We start from the raw sequence: 24,359 nt of genomic DNA, 5'->3' as shown, positions 1-24,359 counted from the left end.
TGTTAGCATGCGCGCGGTCGCAGTCTAGTGGGAAGCATGATAAGGTGAACCTCAATGAGGCTTTTTTTTTCTTGCCGTTTGTGAAGTAAAACATTAAAGGATTGAGCTTAAGCCTGCTTGACGGCGGACATGCGAAAGCCTTTCCTCTCGTTCTCTCTGTCTTTATTTTTATTTTTCATTTATTTTAATTTATTTTATTTTGGTTTTAATTTATAAACTTAGTAGGCCTTGTCACGCATTTACATTGTTTTTTATTGAATCAGGCGCACAAAACCTGCTTCATACACACCATTTATTTTCGTTATTCCAATTTAATTAACTACTCCCTACTCATCAACCAAATTTTTGCAATTTTAAGACCCACTGACGCACTACCTAACAAAGTCAAACTTTTTCACATTTATCCAAAGAACGACATATTCCTGCGGACAAAATTTGTGTTCAGTGCGCTCGCATTTCGATGAAAAATAAATTTAAGCAACGGACGAGGAAAATGTTGCAATACAGTTTAATGTCATCTAGCATATTGCATATTAGTATTTTCAACGTCCTCATTATCAACATCCGCGATTTTAAGGAAGATAGTAGTTTTTTAGTCACATAATCAATTATACTCTTTTTTTATGCAATGCAAATAATGGACAGTTCAGAAATCCCTGATCTCCTGATGACATTGCCCTGCTGAATAACCCCGGGCACGCACTGTAGATGATGATTGAGAGCCTAACAAGGGAAACAAGAACGGTGGATCAAACATAAATACGTAGATTAGTAATGTTAATGACTTTGGTAAGAAAACAGTTTACGATAGGCAGAAAAAGATTGGGAGTTCTCAAAGACTAAAACTACTTAAACCGAAGATCCGGACTACGGGACTGGTCTATCAGGAATATCAGAACTTTCACTGGGTTTTGGGTCACCAATGGCTCACATCACTTATTATTTTTTCTTCTTTATTGCACGTCACTTATTCTTACTTTACGGCCACGAACACTGGGTTTGATAATGAAGCTTTGAACCCCTATCCATCTCTCTAATAGAGCGGTAATGTTTTTAAGTGTGTTGAAGGGGTTGACAAAATATCCTAACCCTTGCTTGCATTGCCAACTTTCGGCTTCTAGCAGAGGATCCGTGATGAACTATAATTTTTTCTTTCTTACAGACAGATTCATATATGGTCGCCAATACACACCGCTAATATTATTAAATTTATTGTCATAATTCTGAGAAGTTATTTCTACTTTGGAAACAAATGAAAACAGTATAACGTTTGGCGCTAGTTTAATGTTAACATCTAAAATCAGGCTGCTCACACTACACCAGAGAGAAAGATTGGATTATTTGAGTTTGATAGAACCGTTAATTATTTAACGTCAAGTGTCAACTTAACCCCTGAAACATGAAAACTCCTACGTCCGCAGAATAATCCCCCAACCTCATGAACAATTCACAATCTGGGTGTAAATTTGGAACTAACTCCCTCTCATGACTCCCGCTTTTCCGGACACTACCTGGCAGGCACGCGACGCATAGCAGCAATTCGTCTTACTAGCGTCTCAATACCTTCTGGTCGCTGCTCGATCGGGGTTCCCTCGATCTCTTCGATAACATGAGGCGGCCCCTTTGAGGAAACACTGATGGAGACGCTTCATTGCTCCATTGATATCCGGAAGTCTCTCATGTTAAGAACTGTTAAGTCAAAACATTTTTTCACTGATGCAATTCGGCACCACTTAGTTAAGGCCTGGGTGTTTTTAAGCTAAGTAATAAAAGTGCTGAAAAGGATACCGTTTTGTATGAGCGTTGTCTCAGGTACTTGAGGCAGGCTTTGTAGGTGGCCAGCCAGAAAATACGAAGCTTTTGTGACAGAGATTTTCTCAGTCTCTACAATTTTTAGAAAACTCTGAACTTCTGCTAGATTAAGCACAAGCAAATTAGAAGCGATCACTCGAGATAACTTTTCGTTCTGCTAGGTTACCTGGTAGGTTAACGGTTGTACAAAGAAAGACACAGCGAGGCAGAAGTATCTTTACTGGACATCACTGCAGTCTGATTATATCGTTTACGAGAAGAGGAAGATAAGATAATATCCCTTCCATATGCCCTAGTCCAACCTAGCCGTTTCAAACATTCCGGGCTCTGTCGCATTCGGTAGTGGAGGCTGTGGATTATTTTGTGTAACCTGGTATTCTTTAACGTGCACAAAAATCTTGCCACATAGGCCTTGTGTTACTGTATGGCAGATAAATATGACTAGGACTATCATGGGCAAACATAATCGTTCTCGATTTTACCACCGAAGAGACGCTCTACTGTGGCTACTGTGGCTAGCAGTCGTCTTATTTTTGCGAGAATGGTGGTTAGTGTATTGAAAGGCAGCTATAGATAGTTTCACTATGAAATGAACATATCATCCGCATTTATTCAGTGATTACTCCATCACGACAGGTAAGAGCACATTATTGCTATCCTGAAAATTTCACTCGCCACGAATAGCGCCCATAAGACAATCTGAACTTCAGGGTAAATGCAACAGCCGAGGTCTGTCTGGTGAGTAAACGCTTACGTTACCAGTAACCGCTATTTTCAGCTTTCACTGATTAGTTTCCTGCCACTGCCTTTCATCGGTTGCAGGAACGTTGAGCAGACTTTAATTACTAGCATGAATAACCGATCATTTAACCGCTAACTCTTATTCAGGATACGCAAGAGGCAGCACTGACTTCCAACTTTAATTAAATGTGCACAACTGCAACTTGGGCGATGCAAGAAAAACACATCAAGCTGCACAGAAAAATGACTAACATAGTGAGAAAGCCGCGTCACGGCCGACGCTTAGAAAAGCACGACCTTCCATCGGACTGCTCAGTGTTCCTTCTCCACGCAGTGATGGGCTCAAAGGTCAGCTCATTTAGCGGCAAATAAAACTTATACAAAAATACAAAAGTGCATTCAGAGATAGAAAGGCATGAAGCATGTCGAAGCCAAATAAGCTTCATCTACGTGTATTGATTTTGTGCAAAGGCGCAAAGTTTAGCTCGTAACTAGTGTCCAAAAGAGAACAGCTCGGTTAGCGATAAGCTTCATGAGAGAGGCACGCGCCGAAGGAGGAGGCACTCTAGTGGTGGAGCACGAAACGCACGAAAGAAAGCAGTGCACAAAGCTGCTTTACGGTCGTTGACTCGCCAGGCGGCCCTCTAATGAGAGTTGGGGCGCAGTTGCCTGACAGACGCTCTCGGGTGCGCCATGCGAGGGCTGCGGCGGCAAAGTGAACACTCGATAAATTCTTGTTGGCCTGCTGGGCTCGTTTGTGTTACCGTCTTTTCTTTTTTTTATCTTTACTTCTGCAAGTTCCACCCAGTAACATGCGATGCCCCGAAAGAAGGGCGGAAGAGAGTCGGAAAAAGGATAGGAGGGCGATATGCAGCGCTTCAGCCCTTTACTGCATATGTTTTCGCCGGGGTTGACATTCGCAAGCATCAAGAAAATGGAGAGCTCTGCCAAACCCAGCAGCGTATATTTTTGTGCCTTTTATTTATGGCTGCAAGATTTGTAGTGAGAAGCGGCCAGTACACTCAACTGTACATATTTGTTTCGAAACATTCACTTTCAAAGCGAAAAAACAAACATCGATGATGCTAGCATCGCAAGAGCTCACGTATTTAATACCAATTAGGGCAATGCTTGTGCCGTGCAACCAAGATGTGATATTTATTTCCCTCTTGGAGTTTATAACCTTAGTGATCCCACTTTTCAGAGTTCCATTTGTACAGCGATACACTACTAACAGGCAGAGGTTTTAAGACCGAAACAATAGCGTGATGTCACAGCATACTTTGTATTTCTTGCATACTGCCGGATGTGTTTGTGGTAGTGTGCGAAGCGATTCTTCTTTGGACTCAAATCTCTTGCAATACGCCTCCTTGTGGTAGTTAGAAAATGCATCCCCGCAGTTACCGTGAGGCCCACTTGCACCAAAGGAGCGCGTCGTGCACTGAACATGAAACACACCGATGCCCTAGATTTAAAATTATTTTGGCGCACAAAAGAATGCCGCCTTATATTACCCCTTCAAAAATAATAACGTGTGACTGAAATTATAAAAATTCCCAATAATTTCAGTTTCTGCGCTCGGTTGTGCTTTTCACTGCCTACTGATTGTGCTCCTAATATCTGGTCTGAGGTCTTGTTAAGGTATTTCATTCACAGTTACAGGGCCCTGGAGAGGAGTTGAGAGAGCGAATGTACTAGATCTAGAATTGCTAGCAGAATTTAGGAGATATGGTATCTAGCGTATTGTAATTTGAGTTTTGATGTATGTGCATGGATGAAGCGGTTCATGATGAAATTTATTATGCGGTTCTCATAAAGTTGTTCAGGGGAATGAGCCGTTACCAAACTTAGGAATCACGTGTAAATACCAGAGGCTAATAGTTTTTTCTTCCAGGCAGTGTCTCAGCAGCAAGCAGAACACCATATCATTATGGAGTAATTATAATTATAGAGTAAGCCTTTTTAGATATTGCCCTGCAATAGTATCAATCTTATATCTTGGTGTTCTTTTAGTTTTTATGTGTACTTTCTGTATTCATTGTGCTCTCGCATGAAATGCACTCAGTTGTAAGTTCGGTGCTGTGTGTGTTGCTTTTCTCCATCTTGTCCCGTTTTTCGCACCGTTTTCAGTCTTGAATCATAAACCAACTGGCCCAACAATCCTCCCTTTTGGAGTAATTATCTTTCTGGGTTCGTTCCTTGCTTTCAATTCAGGGGGTCCACATAAAACATGTGAAGTCTCACTGCAGTCCTACTAGTGTCGTATTATTATTATTATTATTGTAACCACAAGGGCTGCAGACTAATTGACGGGTGAGAGCTCTGTAAGCTGCTCGATAACCAGGGACCGTTTTGAAGTGCAACTCTGTTTTATTTTTACGTTGAATCTCCATTACCCTAATTTCCAGAGGACTAAAGTCTAGGTTCCAAGTTTCAAAATAGCGCCATATTTGGGCTACTTACATTAATGTTTTGTTTTCTGCTGACACATAGGAGTGTTTTGACCGTCAGAGGGAACGAGCACATGAGAAATGGCTGCATCGGCAGCTTTTAACGCCAGCACTAGATTAAGGCTGAAGAAACTAGATAAAGAAAAAAGCACAAGCGAGCTGTTTGCTGGCCGTTCGGATGAAAAATGGCAATTTGCAAATGACGCCGTTAGCGCCTCACTGAGCCTCCCCATGTTTCAATGCCGAGATTCAGCCACAGTTCCATGACAACGCAGCATACATTGCTCAACATAAGGGTGCGAGCAGATTTTGCTGGCTGAAAGAAGTTTAAGTGTAAACTTTTCGAAACTTCTCTTTTTAGTTAGTAGCCAGTGAAACCGTAAGTTGATGCGACTTGTCTTTGCTTTCGGTATTCGTTTCTTTTTATTGTTCGAGGCACTGAGAAACATTCCTTTAATGTCTTTATTTTGCTTTCTAAACGTATTAAAATTGTAGCCAGCACAAAATGTAATTCTCTGCTTTGAAAAAGTGACGGCACATCCTCTTAGTTTGTTTGGTTTATGAAAGAGTTCTCTGAATCGATTTGATAGTTGTTTTGCATGACATCAACGCACATTAACGTTTCTTTTCGGTGAGGAACATTGAAAAGGTTTCATTGTCTGCTAGATTCTTTGTGAGCAAATGGTCCTCTTTTTCTTGGAAGCGGACACATTAAGGCTGAGTGCTGTTTTGGCCACTGAAATCGAAGATATTCAAAAACTGTGTAGTGAATATATATATATATATATATATATATATATATATATATATATATATATATATATATATATATATATATATATATATATATATATATATATATATATATATATATATATATATATATATATATATATATATATATATATATATATAATCAAGAGCACCGTGAAGAGACGGAGGCATTTTTTTTATCTTTCTCGACAGTACGTCTTTGCTAAAATGGTGCATTCAAGAAATAGTTCAGACCAGTTGAGAGAACTGGCCATTGAGCGCTTATAGCCAGAGTAAATTTTCTTTTGTGACCCCACGCGAGAATTATTCTCAGTACGGCATCTTAAAGCGGTATTATTAGACGTGCTGAACAACGCCCATGCAAGTAATCCTCTACACTTTATTATTCTTAAACTTCCAAGACGACCATCAAAACTTCTGCCGTTGTTTCTAGCCTGGAAGTACAACAGGTAAGCAACGTTTTTTAAACCCGATAAGAAAGTGCGAGTGCACTTTCCAACTTTGCCAGCATTATAAGAATAGGGTATTTAAATAGAGTAGATCACGGTCGCGGCCCTAATCACTTTCATTGCACGCGTTTCGGAAAAAGCGCAATATACGGCGATAGCGTAACATAAGCATCATGAAATCGATGTGAACTGGAGCAGAGTAGAACTTATAAGCACTCGTATTAGACTCCGTAGAAGGTCAGAACAAGATGAACACGTGGATCACATATATGGAGTCTTCGAAAAGCCAAAATAATTGCGAGCAGCGCAAACTGGCAAAGACGCCTAGCGATGCAGCACCGCGCAAACAATGGCGACGTCTTTCGCGGTCATGCTTGCCCGTTTCTGCGTACAACCAAGAGACCCCTGATGACTGCCATTACGGCGGGGCTTCGAACGCTCGTTCCTAGAGGAAGGCACTGCGGCACAAGTGACAGAGAGAGGGCAAGGAGGTGTAGGCGGTCGATACCAGGGCGCGCTCGCTATGTACGGCTCTGAGCAAGCCTGTACGGCTCTGAGCAAGCCTGGCGAGAAATGAGTCGTTATCAGCGCCTGACTCCACTAGCGAGTAGTTAGCGAGGTCCACCGGGAACAACCTCCGGTCAACGATGTAGCTGGCCCTTACGCTCTGTAACAAAGGCAGGACATGTTTTTTGCTATTTACTTTTTTAAATGAAGCGTGGTTGTAAAGAGGGGAGGCGGAAAGCAACGGGCAGGTCTCTGCAGAGAATGCAGGGGCCGCAGCGAGCTTAACGAAGCCCACGGGTGAGATTAGCCTCCCACTTTATCGGAAATTCTCGTACAATTTTCGCTTGCAATCTGTAAAAGTTCCGGCTGTAGATAAAGCACACGGCAGCTGATATAGTGCATTGAGGGAATATGATTTAGCCGAAGGCTGTAATCGACGAACACATTCACATAGGCCGGTTATATCTATAAAATAGCAAATAAACCCAGAAAAATTAACACCATTTAGGATATAAGCTCAAAGCAGATATAGTCTTCACTGCAGTTTTGCTTAGTGTAAGATCGGAAGAAATCTATAATCAACTGTTTTGGTACGTCTTAGTTATTCATTCCCTACCACGCCCTTATTAGCTGCGTCGTTTAGCTTATTAAGCCTATTACCACTATCGGTAACGGTCATCCTGTTAGATAACGGCAGGAACATACCGCGAGTCCATATAAGATGTTGTAAAGAAAGCGGAAAAAAACAAAGGCGCTTTAGCAGGAACCTCGGAAGCAAAAGAAACAAAAAGTCTATAGTTCAGTAACGCTTCCTGTCAGGACACTTTAAGGGGTATATTTTAAAGACCTGAACTGCAATTCGATAATACTTAATTTAGTAAGATTAAATTATAAACCCCGCAAAACTTGTAATGCCACAGCCTGTACTAAACACATTAGGCGAAGAGGCGAGACAGCGCTCCATGAACGCAGTTACTGCATCGGAGGCAGAAATGTTTTCAGGACTTTCCATAAGTAAACTTTTTTATTTATTTTATATTTTTCTCTATCGGTTTAGAATGCCATGCCTGCATGTGCCTGTGGCTAACAGAAAAAGCACAGCTCATTTTCTTCGCACATATAGATCTAAGCATGCAGTATTAATCGAATGCGGGCCGTCGAGAAAAAAAAAAGAGTTTTTTGCCGCTACCACCACTGCCTAGGGTTAAATGCCCATTTATTTTCGTTCTTCTAGAGACCTTTTTTCTTCGCTTTCAACAAGCAATGCGCAAAAGAGTGAGATTTCATGTTTTCACTTTTATTAAGGTATACACGTAACCGTTAATACATAACATAAAAAAGTGACAAAGTGCCATAGATCGCTTATGCCGGAAATTGTGAAAAGAAATTGTAGTTGAGACAAAACTGGTGCGTAGAACAAAGGTTCAGTGTGACAGTAACAAATAAAAAGCGACGAACACAAGCAGACGTTGCTAAATTAAGGGATCTTAACACCAATGCGCTCACTTGGGAATCTACAACTCGCCGCTTCAACGGCAAACTTGTTCAAGTGCACACGAATAGCTTTCTTGATCACTGATGTACTTTTCTCGGAGGAGAGCCTGCGACAACTGCCGGATTTACTGAGACGCGAAGAACTTTCCGAAGGTATGATTCGAACTCAGAATAAACCGTCTCACTTTTGCTCGAAAGGGCCGGCTGAAACCAATTTGCTTTTTCTTTTTTCTGGTGCGATATATATATCGTTTCTGCTTCCCTTTGCTGCTGTCACAAAAAAATAAAAGTTTGCCCGGTTGTGTTCCGTTCAAACTCGCTTTATTCATACACGCTTATTTTGTGCTCTCTATGTTTTCATTTTTTTGCGTTGTTTTTAACAAAGGCCGAACCACCTTCAAACAGGAAGCTTTCTAGCTCAGCGTGCATAAACAGAGATGCGCCTATTATAAATGTTTCAACCGCAGTAATAACTCACCTAAGTTAAGATAAGATTTATCATTACTGAGACTAAATAGAACCAACCTAACCTAGCCTGACTTCATATAACGCAACCTAACAGAACCAGAAAAATGTGGGCTGTTAATGAGCGGATCTTACATCAGCAATGTAGCAAACACAGGGAAAATATTTAAAATTTGTGGTCCACTACAGGGTGCTAGAGTGTTTTTTTTTTTCTTAGCACTCAAGAGGTATTGCACACGACCAGATACTCTTGAAGTGCCCACAGAGACCAAAAATGTTACTAAACAAGGTGCACATCCCTCTAATGTGAAACTGAAGAACCAGTATGCACAGAAACATTATATATTTTTTAGATATTAAACCCCAAGAGGAAAACTTGTTAGAAAACAGGAAAGAATTGTGTGCGCTAGACACATAATTATACAACAATCATTCTTTTAAGACGCAAACGTTGTTCCTGTTCATATTGAGGAGACCTGGTATCCATCACAAGAAACACTGAGGAGTGCTGTGCTAGTCTCAAAGTATACATGCATATGCATATTATATGCGTCCGTAGATTACGAGTGCAAATTGTTACTAGCTCTCTCCGCACGCGTAAAGGGAGCGGTTGCAGTGATGCTCCTGAATCAGACGTCACCCGAGAATTAACAGGAATTTTGAAAATTCGCGAGACCTGCATGTAAAGCGGTCGCAGAAGCGCGCGTCCTGTGGGTTAATATGGGGAATGTTTTATGTTGCGTCAGCTCGGAAGCATTTCATTCCAGATCTTTTTTCTGTTCTGTTCTCTACCAGCGGTACAGTAAGTTCGAACCCAGAGGTCACATCTCCCAAGCAGCACAGGTAATTGGCCCAAAAATGGAACTGTATTGGCAAAGCTTGCCCTACAATGGACAAGGATGGGACCATCCTGTTGCGATATTGGGCCAATGACCTGTGCTGCTTGGGCTTCTACGCGCAGGCGAAATGCAGTTGAACAAAGTTGGCATTCAAAAACGTATACTTTACAGGGATTATGTACAAGCAGAAGTGCACTGCAAGCATAGCTGGGAGCTGTGTGTTTGGGACGGAAATAATTTTTGGACCATATTTTCAGGTGTTTATTTTGACTCTCTTATATTTCCTGATTAAAAACAATGTCCACAGCAGTGTTAACGAACAATATCCACACTATATCTCAATGACGCATGGGTACAGCAAGATAACTGAGAGTCAGCGTGCAAGTCCTACTTCCCGCGATCCTCATCGGCGAACATCAATACATATGCCTTCCCTTTTGTTAAATGATACCTCTAAGCAGACCACAGTCATTTAGGCGTCGTCCTCCTCAGGCCGTAAACAGAACAGAGCCCAACCGAAATGTTGCATACGAAAACGTGCAGGTCAATCAGGCCTTGCCTGAAGGTGACTTGTAATAGTCCTAAGCCTTGCGTATATTTACACTGCGCAGTCGTCCGTATACTGAAACAGTGAGAAAAGAGGCTCAAGAGCATATTGGCATAGGTGTGGGGCTAAATTTTGCCGCATTCTTTACAGGACCGGCACAAAGCAATGATCTGTAAAAGACGTACGGCGAAACCATTAAAAAGACGGAGCTAATGGGCTTCCCTTCTGTAAGTTTTTTTCTTTCGACGTATTTATATTCCTTGTTCCTTGATTTCCAGTGCGTGATGGGGGCCTGGCCCTTCCGTTAATTCTTAATCACTGAAAACGTTTCCTATGATTTCTGGGTACGTTGTTACAAGCCCCGGTGTTCGCGTTTCAAGAAATATCTCTCTATAGAGCACGTAAAAACAACAAAAAAACTTTGGAGTTCTTCGCCTAGGTTTTCATTGATGATCGAATTACGCACATACCTGCGTTAAGCATTGCCTTATATATATATATATATATATATATATATATATATATATATATATATATATATATATATATATATATATATATATATATATATATATATATATATATATATATATATATATATATATATAGTGGAACAGAGAGTTAAGCGGACTACCTCTAAACAACACAAGCATAAGGCAGAATTGAGGACAGAACACGAGGAAAAAAATAAGCTCATTTAAATGCTCGAGAAACGAAATATCTTACATGAAAGCTTGGTAAGAAAATAAAAATAAACAAAGTTGTAAAACAAAACAACAGCGTTCTAATGTGTCGGTCAAGCAAAAAAATGGTCCTGAGCAGTGAGCAATAGCTACAGCATTCCCGTTATACTGGCGATAAGCGAGCAATGCATAATAACTGAGTGTCGATCCACCGTAGCTGGTGTTGCTCACTGATTATAAACGATTTCAAGCTCTATTTTATGACATCAAGTGATTTTGCTGCACTTCATGGGTAGATCAAACTGTGGACAGGAATTTCGTGTTTTTTTACGGTTATATGCTTCTGATAAACAAATTATCTGTACGAACCCTCTGATAAGCACAAAGAATGCTCTAAATGACGGCGCGGCTATAGATCACAATACATAAAGGATTTACAAGGATTTACAAGGATTGAAAGAGGACGTATACCTGTTCGCACATTTTGCTACCGGTGTAAGCATTAATCAAATGAACAAAAATATCTAGGAAAAATACACGGCCTAGCTGATAAACAGAGCAGGGTTGAAGAAATAAGGACACGAAGTAGATGACACAGCGCTTCATGCGCTTATCCTTTTCTGTCTATCGTGCGCTGTTTATCAGCTAAAGTTAGTTACCGCCAACAAGACCACACTGTCATTATGGCATAAAAAACAGCAAAAATATTGTAATAACTTCTGCGATAATCTCCGTTCTAACATTGCAATGCGTTGTTTTTTTTTTGGTCTCCTCAACGATCTTCTATGTGGAGGAACACTGAATATTTCAGAAACCACGGCGAGCGTTGAATAGAAGCATATTTTAGGTCTTTATTCTGAAATGGCGCCGAATCTAGACTAAATTTTTTGTGACACTAGTTTTTCCCTAATAGAAGTGCCTCGAGAAAACGCATCAAGAGCGAAATAAATTGAAAACAGGAGTAGTTGAGCGGCGAAAGCTTACACTAAGCTCCTTATGAGTGATGACGTGCGGCTGTAACGAGAGAACGTGGTTTCTATGTTTGCCATTAATTTTACAACCCTCAGCGTATGCTTAATTAGGGTGGATGTGACGGAATGTATTCTGAAAACGCGGAAATAAGACCTAAACCTTGGCGCATGCTCGGAAATGAAGCTTTCATATGAGAGCTAATGTATGAAACGTTTTGCAAAGAGAAATTAATTCTTGACACAGGCTTACGGGCGAGCAATGATTGAGGGACATTTTTTTAAATACCTTGCGCCCTACATAAAAACATTGCTTTTTGTTCTAAGCACTGTTTTCTTTTCTGAGGAAGAGATATGAATGATTTTTCTGATAATGCAAGGAAGTCATTTGCAACAAAAACCTAAGTCATACTGCTAAGAAATCAAAGCATCACGCCTATTTTAAAAGCTAAAATAAACGTACCTACTTCGAAAAATCAGTAGCGCAAACACACATAGCTGTGTACACACATACGCACAAAAAATCCGGCACTGCAGATGACGCGCAACATCTCTGCCTGGGCGCTTTCTACTAGGTTTTTCTTTACAATTTGCGGCTTCAATAGTTCGCAAAGTGCTCAAAGCACGTCGTAAGCCGCATTATACATTCAAAATTTTCTTTTTGAACACTACAGGGCTACATAAAATAGTATTTACTTTAGCAGTATTTTACTTCTTAAGCGGCTATTTCTGTTAGGGTTCTTTTTTGAGAGAATTGAAAAAAGATAAAATATTATTGTCTGCGAATTTGACTGAGCTGCACTTCAGAAAGCAAGCAGGAGAAACCGGTGAATCCCAGCGCACGCTGTCGCAAGTGCCTCGGCTATGCTTGTATTTGCTCATTCGCTGTATCCTGAAAAATTAACCGACTGCTTTTGACGCCAGACGGTACCTAATTCGTGCTACTGTTTCCGCAGCGGCAGCTGCAGAGTGCGTGAGATTTGCGCCAGCTGCATGTGCAAGATTTTAGCAAACAATCTCACGCGTTGACATATAATCGCTCATAAACCGTGTGGGTTTTGCATTACGTCGCTGTGTTCAATGGTTTAAGTTCTTTCGAAGCCGCTATCAAACTTTACAAGGATCACAGTTTTACCGATGTTGTCTGGAGTGCACACGAGTGACTAGACTAGAACAGACGTGCACAGGAAATCAAGTCGATGTTAATGGTTATGGAGAACGTAAACCTTGCCGCTACCAGTACACACGCACACAAAAAAAATTTGCTACGTTTTCAAATCAACTTCTGGCGTTGTCTTGAACTGGCCGCCGCTACCAACTGGGAGTGGGTTGCTTTATTATCGGAGCAGGATCCAACAGCTTGCGTCTTTCGTTGAAGAGAACATTAAAATGTACTACAAAGACAGTGAAAGTAACTTTTTTATTATGAATACATCAGGCCGCGAATTTGTTTTCGCTTTTCCTCAGACACATGTTGGCTGACGTGGACGTTTCCTGTTCCTTCTGTGCGTTAATCGAAACAGAAGCTCTAATCAAAATAGACGAATGATTCTAAATACATAACATTTTTCTGTGGCTGAAGTATGCGAACGACGTCCCACCTGAGACAACCGCGACAAGGCACTGCTCATAACTTTATCATTAACTTGCACGAACTAATGGTGCCACGAAATTATTTTGCATACGCTATTCTAATGTAACCGATAAGGTGAAGCCAGGCTATGTGGTTTAACCTCACTAGCAAATACATCCAAAAGTGATTAAATATACGTCAAGACGAAAACGTCTTCAAACTGGCAAATGACGTGCAGTGGCATGGAGCTGGTCTTTCCAGTCCAGAAGGCCTCAATTTAGTTCCCTGCGCCGGAAATGAAAATGCAGCGGGCATTTTTTTTCCCTGTCGGCGTTTATTAGATTTGAGGCCTTGGCCCGGCTGTGCTAAGCGAATATTATTAGTGATGCTTTGTGCAAACAGTCAGCACGTCCTATTAAACTCCAATAATCCCACAGAGAAATTCGTACCCTTAACGTTGCGAGTACGCGCAGGTGGTGCTGTTGCAGTCCCGCTATATATTGGGATAATATAAGGACTCGGGATAATTTAGACCACCCGGGGCTCATTATTGAGCACTGCCATCGAACAGTACGCGAGCCTCACGCATTTTTCCTCCATCGAAATGCGACGGCGGGGCCGGGATCGAACCAGCGTGTTTCGGGTGAGCAGCCGAACACCATCACTACTGAGCTACCGCGGAGGCCACGCAATATATGATTACGTGATTAGCAGCATTACTGAAAAACGATTTGGTTCTGCGAGACGATCGGCGAATTCTGTCATTCTCTCTGTATCTAGCGTTGACCATATTTTCACTCAGGAGGGGCCAACTTTCGCGTAAGACAAAGTGACACACAATTTTTCCCATCTCTAGAAAGTGGTGAAGTTTGTTGATAAGTACCCCTCGGATAAACCAGACAAGAAGTAAACAAAAGAAGTTATGGCACATCATGTAAAGTCCACGATAGCATCCCCTGTATAGTGTTCGCGCAATTGCCGCAAAAGCATCGTCACTTTCGTGAGGTGTTTAGCTTTAGAGCGGTGCTGTGGATATTAAATAGCACGGAACGCCAGGAGTGGACGCAGAGTTTGTCAAGCGTGTGTGCGTGGGCGTGACCTTGGTCGTCAACATAACGTTCAATACAGAAGCCGTTTTCACCGAATCACCTGAACAAAGCGGGCCTCAGCCTTCGTGTACCCTCTAACGGCTTTGCTTTCCACGGTGCTACGGGCCTTCCCAATTGTAGTTAGTCCTCTGGAGCGCCAATTCTGTATGTGGGAAAATACTCTCTTGTCCGCAGGTGCACGCAGAATTTTCAGATTAGTTCACCAGACAGAGAGTTTTGTAATATCATCGCTAACACCTGAAGCAGGAAACGCAGTGGTAACGAGGCGCTGGCGACAGCCGACAGGTAGCTACAGCTTGAATGAACTGGATTCTACGATAAATACCCTCCGATACAATGAGCATGCGTGGAGTGAAGACACTTTGATAGTTCGAGCCAACAAAAGCCCTGCGGCAGAAAAGTAAAAAAAAACAGTACCACGAAACATTTATCCTAATTAACAGGCCTAATGAGAGCTGAGATCAAAAGGCCCTTCTCTTTTGCTGTTTCTAGTAGAATGATGAGACCTTATAAAATATCACCCAAGGCCCGAAAGAAAATGCCCTGATGTGGTGATCTACGCATGTGACGCTGGTTGCGTAAATGTTCCGCGGGGCTCGCCTGATATGAAAAATTAGTCAGAGGGCTAATTAAGAGTGACTTGACACCGAAAGATAATTAGAAAAAAAAAACAGAGGGCCCAACAGTTGTTGCATTGCTACGCACATACAAAGCAGTGGATCAAGGTAATCTGCTGAACAACTCGCGTACACCGCGTAGAAGCCGAAGCAGGACGCCGTCGTTTGCGCAGTCGTGCGCGCGAAATCAAATTAGGCGCCACTGCAACGCGGGCACGGGCCGGGCCGAGAAACGAACGTGCGGAAGGCGTAACTGCGTTACAACGTCGGCCAGCTAAAACCGGCCGCTCCGTCGTTTGAGGCTCGCAATTCGCTGGGTTACCGCGGAGACGTGACCAGCCTCGAAAGATCAGAGGGGCGGCTGAACAATGCAGCGGACATCTTGGTTCAAATAGCCACGCCATCACGCAATGAAGTGCTGTCTATTCTTTTTTCAGAGGCTGGGACTGTAGCGCAATCTCTCTTTTCGGAGATCGGATGAGCTACACACTGAACATGCGGGGCTTATTTTAATAAAAAACTATATTGTAAACGATTCCCCTCGCCAGGAACATTTCTCGGTTGGTCACGCCGACTATTTTCCCCATTTTCAGTGAGCAGTTGCCAGAGAGATGTTGCGCTGAACGGACTACAGTAGTTTGATGGCCCTCTGAGCGATTAAGAAAAAGATCACTTTCGGGTGGCGTTCGAGCTCCCGAAGATCCAAATATGGGCAGCTTCGCTGTAGGATGCCTGAGATGATTCGGCCATCGCCACTGCAGCCTCAGAGCAGGTGCAAGCACGCCTGTTCCCGGCGTCGAAATCCCCCCCCCCCCCCCCCAAAAAAAAAAAAAGTGGTTGCAAGCGGAGGAGAAGAGGAAATGCAAATACTGAAAAGATTTTTTAAGACTCAATCTCATTTGGTACTTATTTTGTGCGCGCTTAAAATAAAATATGCCTCCTGGATGTGCAGGAATTTTTCAACTTTAAAATATAGCTCGCCAGTCAGCGGGTGCACCGAAGTAGTTGAACCCGAAGCTAACTGGAGTTCCCCAACCACAACTAGGCCTGAAAGCTTGAGCGGCTGCCAGAACCGCAGCCATGCGTAAAAACCGCGAGTGCGAACGTGATAGACATCAAGGCTATACCGAGCACTGCGGCAGCTTCTCACTGAATTATCGCGTCCAGCCGCAAGCTTAAAGGTTGGATTTTTGAACGCGAAAGCGTTACCGACCCCGTGTCGCCAAAAAAAGCCGGTGCTGGCGTCGGTCGTCTGGCTGTGACGGAAAAATTCGAACTGGTCGAAAAGGGGGCTGCTACAAGAGGCTCCCATAGATGTCGCCAGCCACGACTGGGACGCATGAGATCTTCAACGACCGGAGCAAACGCATGCAACGCGCCAAGGGCACGGACCACCGGCCGCCATATTCCTTCTCACCTTTATGTAAACGCGAATCAGACAACGATTCACGATACAATTGTCGCCTCTCAAGCTGCTACGAGGCAGACCCATCGCCGCGCTCCTAGCCTCTACACCTGGCATAGTTAAAGCGGGGTTTCATATGTATGTCATGTTCTCTTCTACATAATGATTGTGATTGTGAAAAAGAAAAGTTTTCGCGTATAGTGGGCCAAAACAACCGCTGTCGCGTCATACCCTTAAAGGCTGATCTTAATCACCTTCTAACCCCATTTTTTTATGGTAGGAAAGTTCTATTTCGTTACTGACTTTAACACGTCCTTCCTTATCTAATGTTAGCTTTCTACTCATCGCGGCTTCCAAATTATAACCAGTTATTCAATTTTGCAACATGGCAGTGTTCCACTTAGATAGAAAGGAGTGACAACGGGGAAAGTTTCGCCGAGAAAGTTGTTCTGAAAAGAGGAACATTTTTCGGCAAGAAATACGCAACTTACTTTTCCAAGTTCTTTCATTAAGCAAGAATATTATTCACTCCACACAAGTGTATATAAGCCTGATCATGATGTCGATAGGTTTAATATCAGAAACAAATGAAACTCGGGATTTTACGACCCATGAACAAATCGGCTTCGTTCGTTAAATTTAATGCACCAGGTTTTTAAGCATGCAGAACCATGGAGGACGCATCTACCCACATTTAAAACCAAAACACTGTTCTCGTCATACCCTGCAAAAAGGCTAGAATTATAATCGTTAGAATTTAGATCAAACAGCGTCTCTTGGGTTGCCCTAACTGTTCATTAGTCTCAAATTTTGGTCAATTTAGAATGAGGTTTAGTGAACGGACACGTACGACAGAGTGAATTTTAAACAGCGCCAGCGCCTCGAGGAATTGTAGAGGAGAATATCTTGAAAAATAAATGACAATAAGGCACGTAAAGCTATGAGAGAGCATGGATAGGTTTAAGAAAGGAGAAAAAAATTTTCAAACTTTTAAAAGCTTTTCATTCTGCTTTCTGTCTATTCTGTGAAGCTTTTCGCGCTGCTTGCATGTGCGAGTTTAACCTTACATTTGGACACAGGAGGGAGACAAATGAAACAGAGAAGAAAGCTTCTCGCCTTGCTACGAAAGGAGCTGTGGGGCCAGATAGAGTATCTCTAACTTGATCAGTTCACGAATCTTCGCGGAGAAGTGCATTTTTTCTTTGCTTCGGTCAGCGGTAGGAATCAGCCTCCGCAAGATTTTAGCGTTGTGAGGGGGGTGCTCTCACAAAATGAGTTGATCTCCTCGAAATTTCCAACAAGAACACGTCCGTACTACGCTAAAGCTTTCAATACATTTACCAGTGGGCAGGAAACGTCATCTAGCCGGTTGCTCAATGAATAATTAGTTAGCAAGAAATGAAACTGTCCAACGCAGTGCGTACGCACAACACGCATGCTGGATTGGTGGTCATAATTTGCTTAACTTTCTGGAAACTGGAACAGTTGCTGCCATTCAGATTGTAATGATATAAACGCTGCCTTTACCCGAGACAGTGCGACCGCGAGCACAACTGATGCATGCCTACGATGTGCTGTTCCCGAATGAGCCTCGGCGACCGGAAGCTCGGTTTTGTGCTTGCTTCACAAGCACCTTTTATTGCGCTTCAGCCGGAGGTAGCAAAAGATAGCCGTAGCTTGAAGAGCGCGATAGTAGAAATGGGTGATAAATGTGCCATTCCTAAGAGCGCGTCTTAGCAATGAATAAAGCTACAGGCAACGTTTATTCACAGCTGACGTTGATACTTTTACACTGCTTAGCACATCTCAGCCTTGCAAGATTACTGTCCTAATTGTATAACCTCTCGTGCAAACGTTTACTCCCACTGGTCTATTATGCAGATGTGACAAAATGACGGCCAGTGGGAGTTCTCTTGTAGCCAAGCCATAACGCCCAGTTATCCACACTCAGTGACATCACCTAATTAAAACGAATGAAAATGTTTGAAGTAAAGGATGCGCCCTCCATTGTTCGCTGCTGGTATCACGAGTTCGTTCACTCTGACTGCCCGCCAGTAAGCCAGTAACTGATTCTAGTTGCTTATTCCCAGTACATAATTGAGGAAGTTCACTATTCACTGACCGTGGTAAAAAAAGAATATTTCGGGAAACCTGCGGCTAATTTGTTCATAATTGTGAACAAGGAGGCGTAACGCTCGCGAAACGTCATTTTCTGAACAGGATGAGTTGCCAGTGAACTTCATCGACAGTGATTTCCGCTCAGACGATATGCTGCCAAACCTTGGATTAATACACTACAAGTTGGAAAGTCTTTGCACCTAGCGATGACTCAAAGAATAAGGCGGCTCATCATTTCAGTGTGTAAGTGGAGATTCTAGAGATACGCTGCAGTTTTGCGAGTATAGGCGAGCTAAGCTGGGCCAACAGTTTTGATCGCGGAGTTTCAATACCTCGCCACCAGTGTTACTATCAAGGTGGCTGGTAATCGTGCAGTCCGAAAGGACTTAAAGGCATTTTTCTCTTTCCTCATTGAGTAGCACGTCTGCGAACTCATGAAAATGGCGCGTTACGGTACTTCACGGATGTCTATCATTATTTCATCGCATTTCATGTTAATTCCTTACAACCGCCTCTCTTTCTCTTCCCACACTAATGGGATGGCCAACCGGATTTTTCTTCTGCTTAATCCCGTCTTTTAATTTCCTTGTTCTGTCTCTCTCTATGCTGGAATGTTAGTCCGTTTTCAGTGCACCAATAAGTGCGCTGTTCTGACTCCGTAGTGCGCAAGTAGTTTCTGCGATAATCATCGCATCAAAACGTTCCGAAAGGCCGTGATAAAGGAATGATTCCTCCTTGGATTTCAGCTTCTATTGGCTTTTTAGCATTTTATCACTGCGTCAAAGTTTCCCGCGATATATTTTCTTTTGGGATTCATTCGCTGTGGTGAATAATGACAACAAAATGAATAATGCAAACAAAATGAAAAATTTTTGTGTGATATGGCTTAAGCATCAAGTACAATGATTTAAAAAGGAAAAGGAAAAAAAAAACAAGGCATGCTTAACGATGCTCAGGTAGCTCCGCGCCTCAATTCAGGCATCATTGCGCAAGGTTTTCTGACACCTGTAACACAGTCACTCGCCCATTCGACTTTGCTGAAACAACGTATTGCATAGATCTAGTTCAGTATAGTCATGTGGGCGCGAAAATCAGACTTTTGGATTAGGGAAATAAACAGAAAATAGCCAACTTTACCCACCCTTGGGCTCCGACGAAAGCAGGGACGCAAAGTCAGGAAAGCACACAAGCGAGCACCAGGAAGAGAACGCAATCCATTGGTGAATCCACTGAGCAAGCCGGCTGAGGGTCGCTGTCAACCCACACTGAAGAAGTTGAAACTGACCGTTCAAATAGACGATTCACATGGCAGTAACAGAAGAGGGAAGCCTGCCTGTAGCTCCTGATGCGAATGCCCAGGCTGCTGATGATTCCACCAGTGTACGCGAATGGTTCCTTTGCGTAGTACTAAGCGTCACGAAACGCGCACAAGTTAAAACAAAGATCAAACTGTTGTAAAAAAAGAAATAAAACACAACAAAAACACCTTTCACAGTGTTCCGTCACATACAAGGTACCACAAAGTAGAGTCGCTATCTTGACTCACAGGAAGAAAAGCCCAGGACACAGACAGGCGCGACAGCGGTGGCGTATGCTAGGAAGCGAAGCAGAGCAGTTGGTGGAGGTGCCGAATGCACGTGGTGGCGTGCGCGCATGTGCGCCGCGCTTTGTTTGTGCGACGGCACTGTCGGCTTTGACGAGGGAGCGCGCGCTGTCGGGGGAGCGATTCGCGACGGAAGCGGCCACTGGCGGAAAAAGGCGGCGCGGGCCGGGGAGGGCAAAGCCCGGGAGAAGACGCGACCCAGAGCCTGAGCCGCGTTCCCCGAGCACTTGAGGCAATCCACGGAAGAGCTCTACAACGGAGAGGGGAGCTCGCGCTAGCTTTGGGGCCGCTCGTACTGCTGAGTACTGAAATCAAAAGGCAGGGAGGTTGCTGCAGAAAACAAAGAAAAAGAAGGAAGCGAGGATAAAATTTTGCAGTTTTTGCACATCTCATTAGACGGCTAGCATGCTGTCAATTATCAACCAACTTTATCTGGAACAATTCCCTTAAATATAGCCATTTTCGTTACACATTCGATCGATTACACAGCTGTGATAGACAAAGGTGCAGTTTATATTTCACTATTGTCGCTGCAGGGCCAATTATTAACCTGAGCAGCATATTAGCGCTTGTGTGAGCCGTGATTGCATGCAGACGTAAAAAGCTCACAGAAGTACAATGCAGTATGAAAGGAACCAAATGAATGTGAATTTGAAATTGTCTATTTTGTTTTTATTACATATTTTATATTATTTTTATTAACGACCTCCCTGCGGAATTAGCTAGATTTTCATATTCGTTTGTTTGCAGACGATTTTATTGTTTACAAAAGAGTAACTAACACATTAAACCAACAATCGCTACAACATGACCTAACTCAAGCACAAAACTGGTGCAATCACTGGCTAATGTCCCTTAGCACAAGTAGAAGCAAATATGTCTTTTTTCTACCGTCGGCGTGACCCTCTCCTGTTCTACTGCAGCATATCTAAGATTCAGTTTAACCTTGTCTAATCGTAGAAAGATCTTGGTGTTCATCTTCGTCTTGGTCTTGCGTGGAATGCGCCCATTTCGAACATTATATTATCCGGCAACAAAACACTTGGATTTTTAAACCGTCTTCTCTGCTCTGCTCCTCACCATGTGAAACTCTTCGCATACAAATTGCTAATTAGATGAAAATTATGATACGCATATCTCATCTGGACTCGAAAACAAGCATATTTCTGTAACTCAATTGAAGGACTTCAATACTGAGAACCTAGATTCATCCATTCCTCATACTCTTTTGATATCAGCATATAATCTTTAAAATCGCAGCCCAACTTGCCTGACTTTGCTCATCGTCACCATATTGCTAGTTTATGTTTGCTTCATAATCTATTTTATTCTGAGCTGCACCAGGGATCCTACATTTCCGCACCCTAACCACTCATATCCCTTCACACTGGCCATCAGCAGCAATAATCACGACCTCGCGCCAGCACAAGTAGATTTTCTTCGTCATTCTTCCCCCGGACTGCCAGTGACTGGAACGGCCTTCCCCTAGAGATTGCTGCTATCACCTCTTCATCTATTTTCCTTAAACGAATTTCACATTTACTAGCTCAATGGAAAGCTTTTCTTTTTATAACTTTCCAAATAATTATTTGTATTTGAGCTGTTTTTCATTTCTGCATCCCCCACTCCTTATGTAACACCTTAAAAAGAGGGTCTTTAAGGTTTTCAAGTGAAGTGCAGCGAAGATCGCCGTTCAGTTGGGAAAAACAGTTGTAATGTTTTTATTCGCTCGATCCATAACATAAGGCTCAAATATGATACAGTTTTTTACATTTGGCATTGTTTAATTTACAGACCTAGCACTAATTGAAATGTCAACACAGTTCCTACATACACCTGCCTTCATTGTGTTTCTTACCCTAAAACCAAAAGATAAAAACTATTTATGCGCAGCATTAAACTATGCATTAAACATCCCGGTCTGCGCAAAAAAAGGCGGCTTTGTGCGCATATACAGGCGACATAGAGGTTCAGACGCAGACACAAAAAATAAAGCGCGGAGACATCTTATTCGCGCTGGGCTGAAAGGAGCAACTAAAATCAGCGACAAAAAGCAAGCGCCAAACGTAGGACAAACTCCCCACGGGGTATCGGCAGCCCGATAGACACGCCCCGACAGGATTAATCGCTTCCGAGCGACACGGCTAGGTTCGATCGCGTCATCGGCGATGGCAGCTGCCAGCGACAAACAACAGCCGTTGAGCCTTCACACCGCACGGCGCTGCGACACATGCGGGGAAGCAGCAAAGAGAGACGGTGAAGCGCAAAACCGCCAACAAGAGAGAGACGGCTATGAGGCAGAGTCCCCCGACTGCCGTCTCAGAGGTACGCGACGGTTCAGAACAAGAACAAAAATAAAGAAGAAAATTTCGCTCACAAATCCGGCTCCAGCTCTTCATAATTGTTTTTTTTTTCGCAGATCAGAGCGTCTTCATTTCCGCCCGTCGCATCTATCGTCGCGGCGCGTAAATTGTTAGTTGGTCAGTGTGCCATAAAATTTATAAATTTTTATTTACTCGTGTTTGGAGAAAATATACATGTCGGGTACCGAAGCCTTTTTCCTCAAGGAATGTTTTTGATAGCTTTGCCGTGGCGTTCGAACAGTGGCGTTCGAACAGCAAACATTCGCCGAATGATGTCACAGCGTTTGAGCGTTCTTAGAATAAATCAGGAAATTAACAGCGATTTACTGCTGACATTTTCAAATCGCTCTGACTGTTCTGCTGTGCGTGCGAAGAAAGTATGAGATGTGTGAACGCTTTCTCCGGCGGTATATTTATCGCAAGTACATTGACGTTACCTGACTGCATGTTTTTTAAGCTGCATCTCCAACAGTTAAGCCTCAAATTTAAGACAGTGTCAGTGCTAGCTGTGCTGCCCAACGTAGGTCTTGATTGTATATGCACAAGAATAGGTGATAGCTGCACTCTCAACTCGTGCAGAATCGCATAAGTCACATCTAATCCGTTCAAAGCCTCCTGTGCACGCTTAGTCATCAGAAAGCATTCACTTCCTTTTCAAGGAATAGGTAAGAATAATATGGAAAAGCCGTGCGTACAGCCGGTTTTTGCATTTGTTACAATCTTATGAAACTATAAAACTTGGATCCTATGCGGAGGTTGGGTTTGGGAGGAGGGCAATAATGGGTGGTTCCCGCAATCTAAGCTCAAAATACTTTCTTTCAGCGATGGCTTATGTAATAATGGTTGAAACAAAACGTAGCGCAAACCTGGTTTGAGAAGGTGAGATTATTATATACTGAAGGAACATTGGCTGATGCCGCGATGCCGCGTCGATCGATTCTCTACTCTGCTGGCAGAATACTTGAACTTAACACTCTTCAGGGAATGTTTGTCAACGTCAGATGCCTTATTTTCTCTGTGCACTCTGCCTTGTTCTTTCTCTTAATCCCTTTCCCGTGTTTTCTTTCCTTAATCCCTATTCTCACAGTGCAGGGTAGACAATTGAACATACGCCTGAATAACTAGCCTACTTTCCATGGCGCAATTTTTGTTTTTCGTGATTTGTACTTGTTGCGCTATAAATGCTGCGTTTGCACCGATTACTTGGCAGTCGGCCCTCTCGCATGTCGGGTATTCTAACGGAAAGGAACGCAGTAACACCTTGAGAAAAGAATGCATGAACGAAATATTCGGGCGAAGAGCGTCAGAATTTAACATACCTCGCCTCTTCAACAGGGAGCTCTTGTCCGGTCTTAAAAAATTGAAGAGCGGCCAGTTGAGGAAAGGGTTCGTTTTTTTCTCCAGTCACTCCCAATGAATACGGCAGACAGACTGAATGCGCTTTCAAATTCCGATATGCCGCCTTCAGAACAAGATGGCAATAAAAATATCGGGAAGAAATGTCCACTTAGTTTTTCCTTTTTTTTTTGCCGCCTTCTCAAATCGGAGTCTTTCTTTCATAGTACGCATTCTGTGAAGCTGATTAAAAGGATGCATTCATCCCTTGTCACTAAACTATAAATCGGTTTATTAATTTTTCTATACGCTTAAAGTACAGAAACACCAAGCCAGCTATTTTATTCATTGCTTTCAAGAGATGGAGAAAACCATACCTTGCTTCTAAGAACATCACGATGTTGAGTGTGAGGTGGTAGAATAAACGATAAAGCTGAAATGCCCGGAGAAATGGACGTCTAATTATTCGGCTCGTTAAAACGACTGCAGGACAATCAACTGTGATTT

At 42.8% G+C, this 24,359-nt stretch overlaps 1 protein-coding gene across 1 annotated transcript in view; it reads right to left on the bottom strand.

Moving 5' to 3' along the window:
* LOC144136459 (thrombospondin type-1 domain-containing protein 7A-like) overlaps window positions 1-20,270 on the bottom strand; it is a 493,908-nt gene extending 473,638 nt beyond the window's left edge. Inside the window, exon 1 of the mRNA XM_077668802.1 lies at window positions 19,693-20,270. The gene's annotated coding sequence lies outside the window, so the exon portion shown is untranslated. The remainder of the gene's footprint in view (window positions 1-19,692) is intronic.
* Between the last annotated feature and the right edge of the window lie 4,089 nt (window positions 20,271-24,359).

The sequence above is a fragment of the Amblyomma americanum genome, chromosome 6 (assembly GCF_052857255.1).
Source record: "Amblyomma americanum isolate KBUSLIRL-KWMA chromosome 6, ASM5285725v1, whole genome shotgun sequence".
Taxonomy (NCBI): domain Eukaryota; kingdom Metazoa; phylum Arthropoda; class Arachnida; order Ixodida; family Ixodidae; genus Amblyomma; species Amblyomma americanum.
Note: the sequence above shows the minus strand (reverse complement) of the source record. Positions and strands in the feature narration are given on the sequence as shown.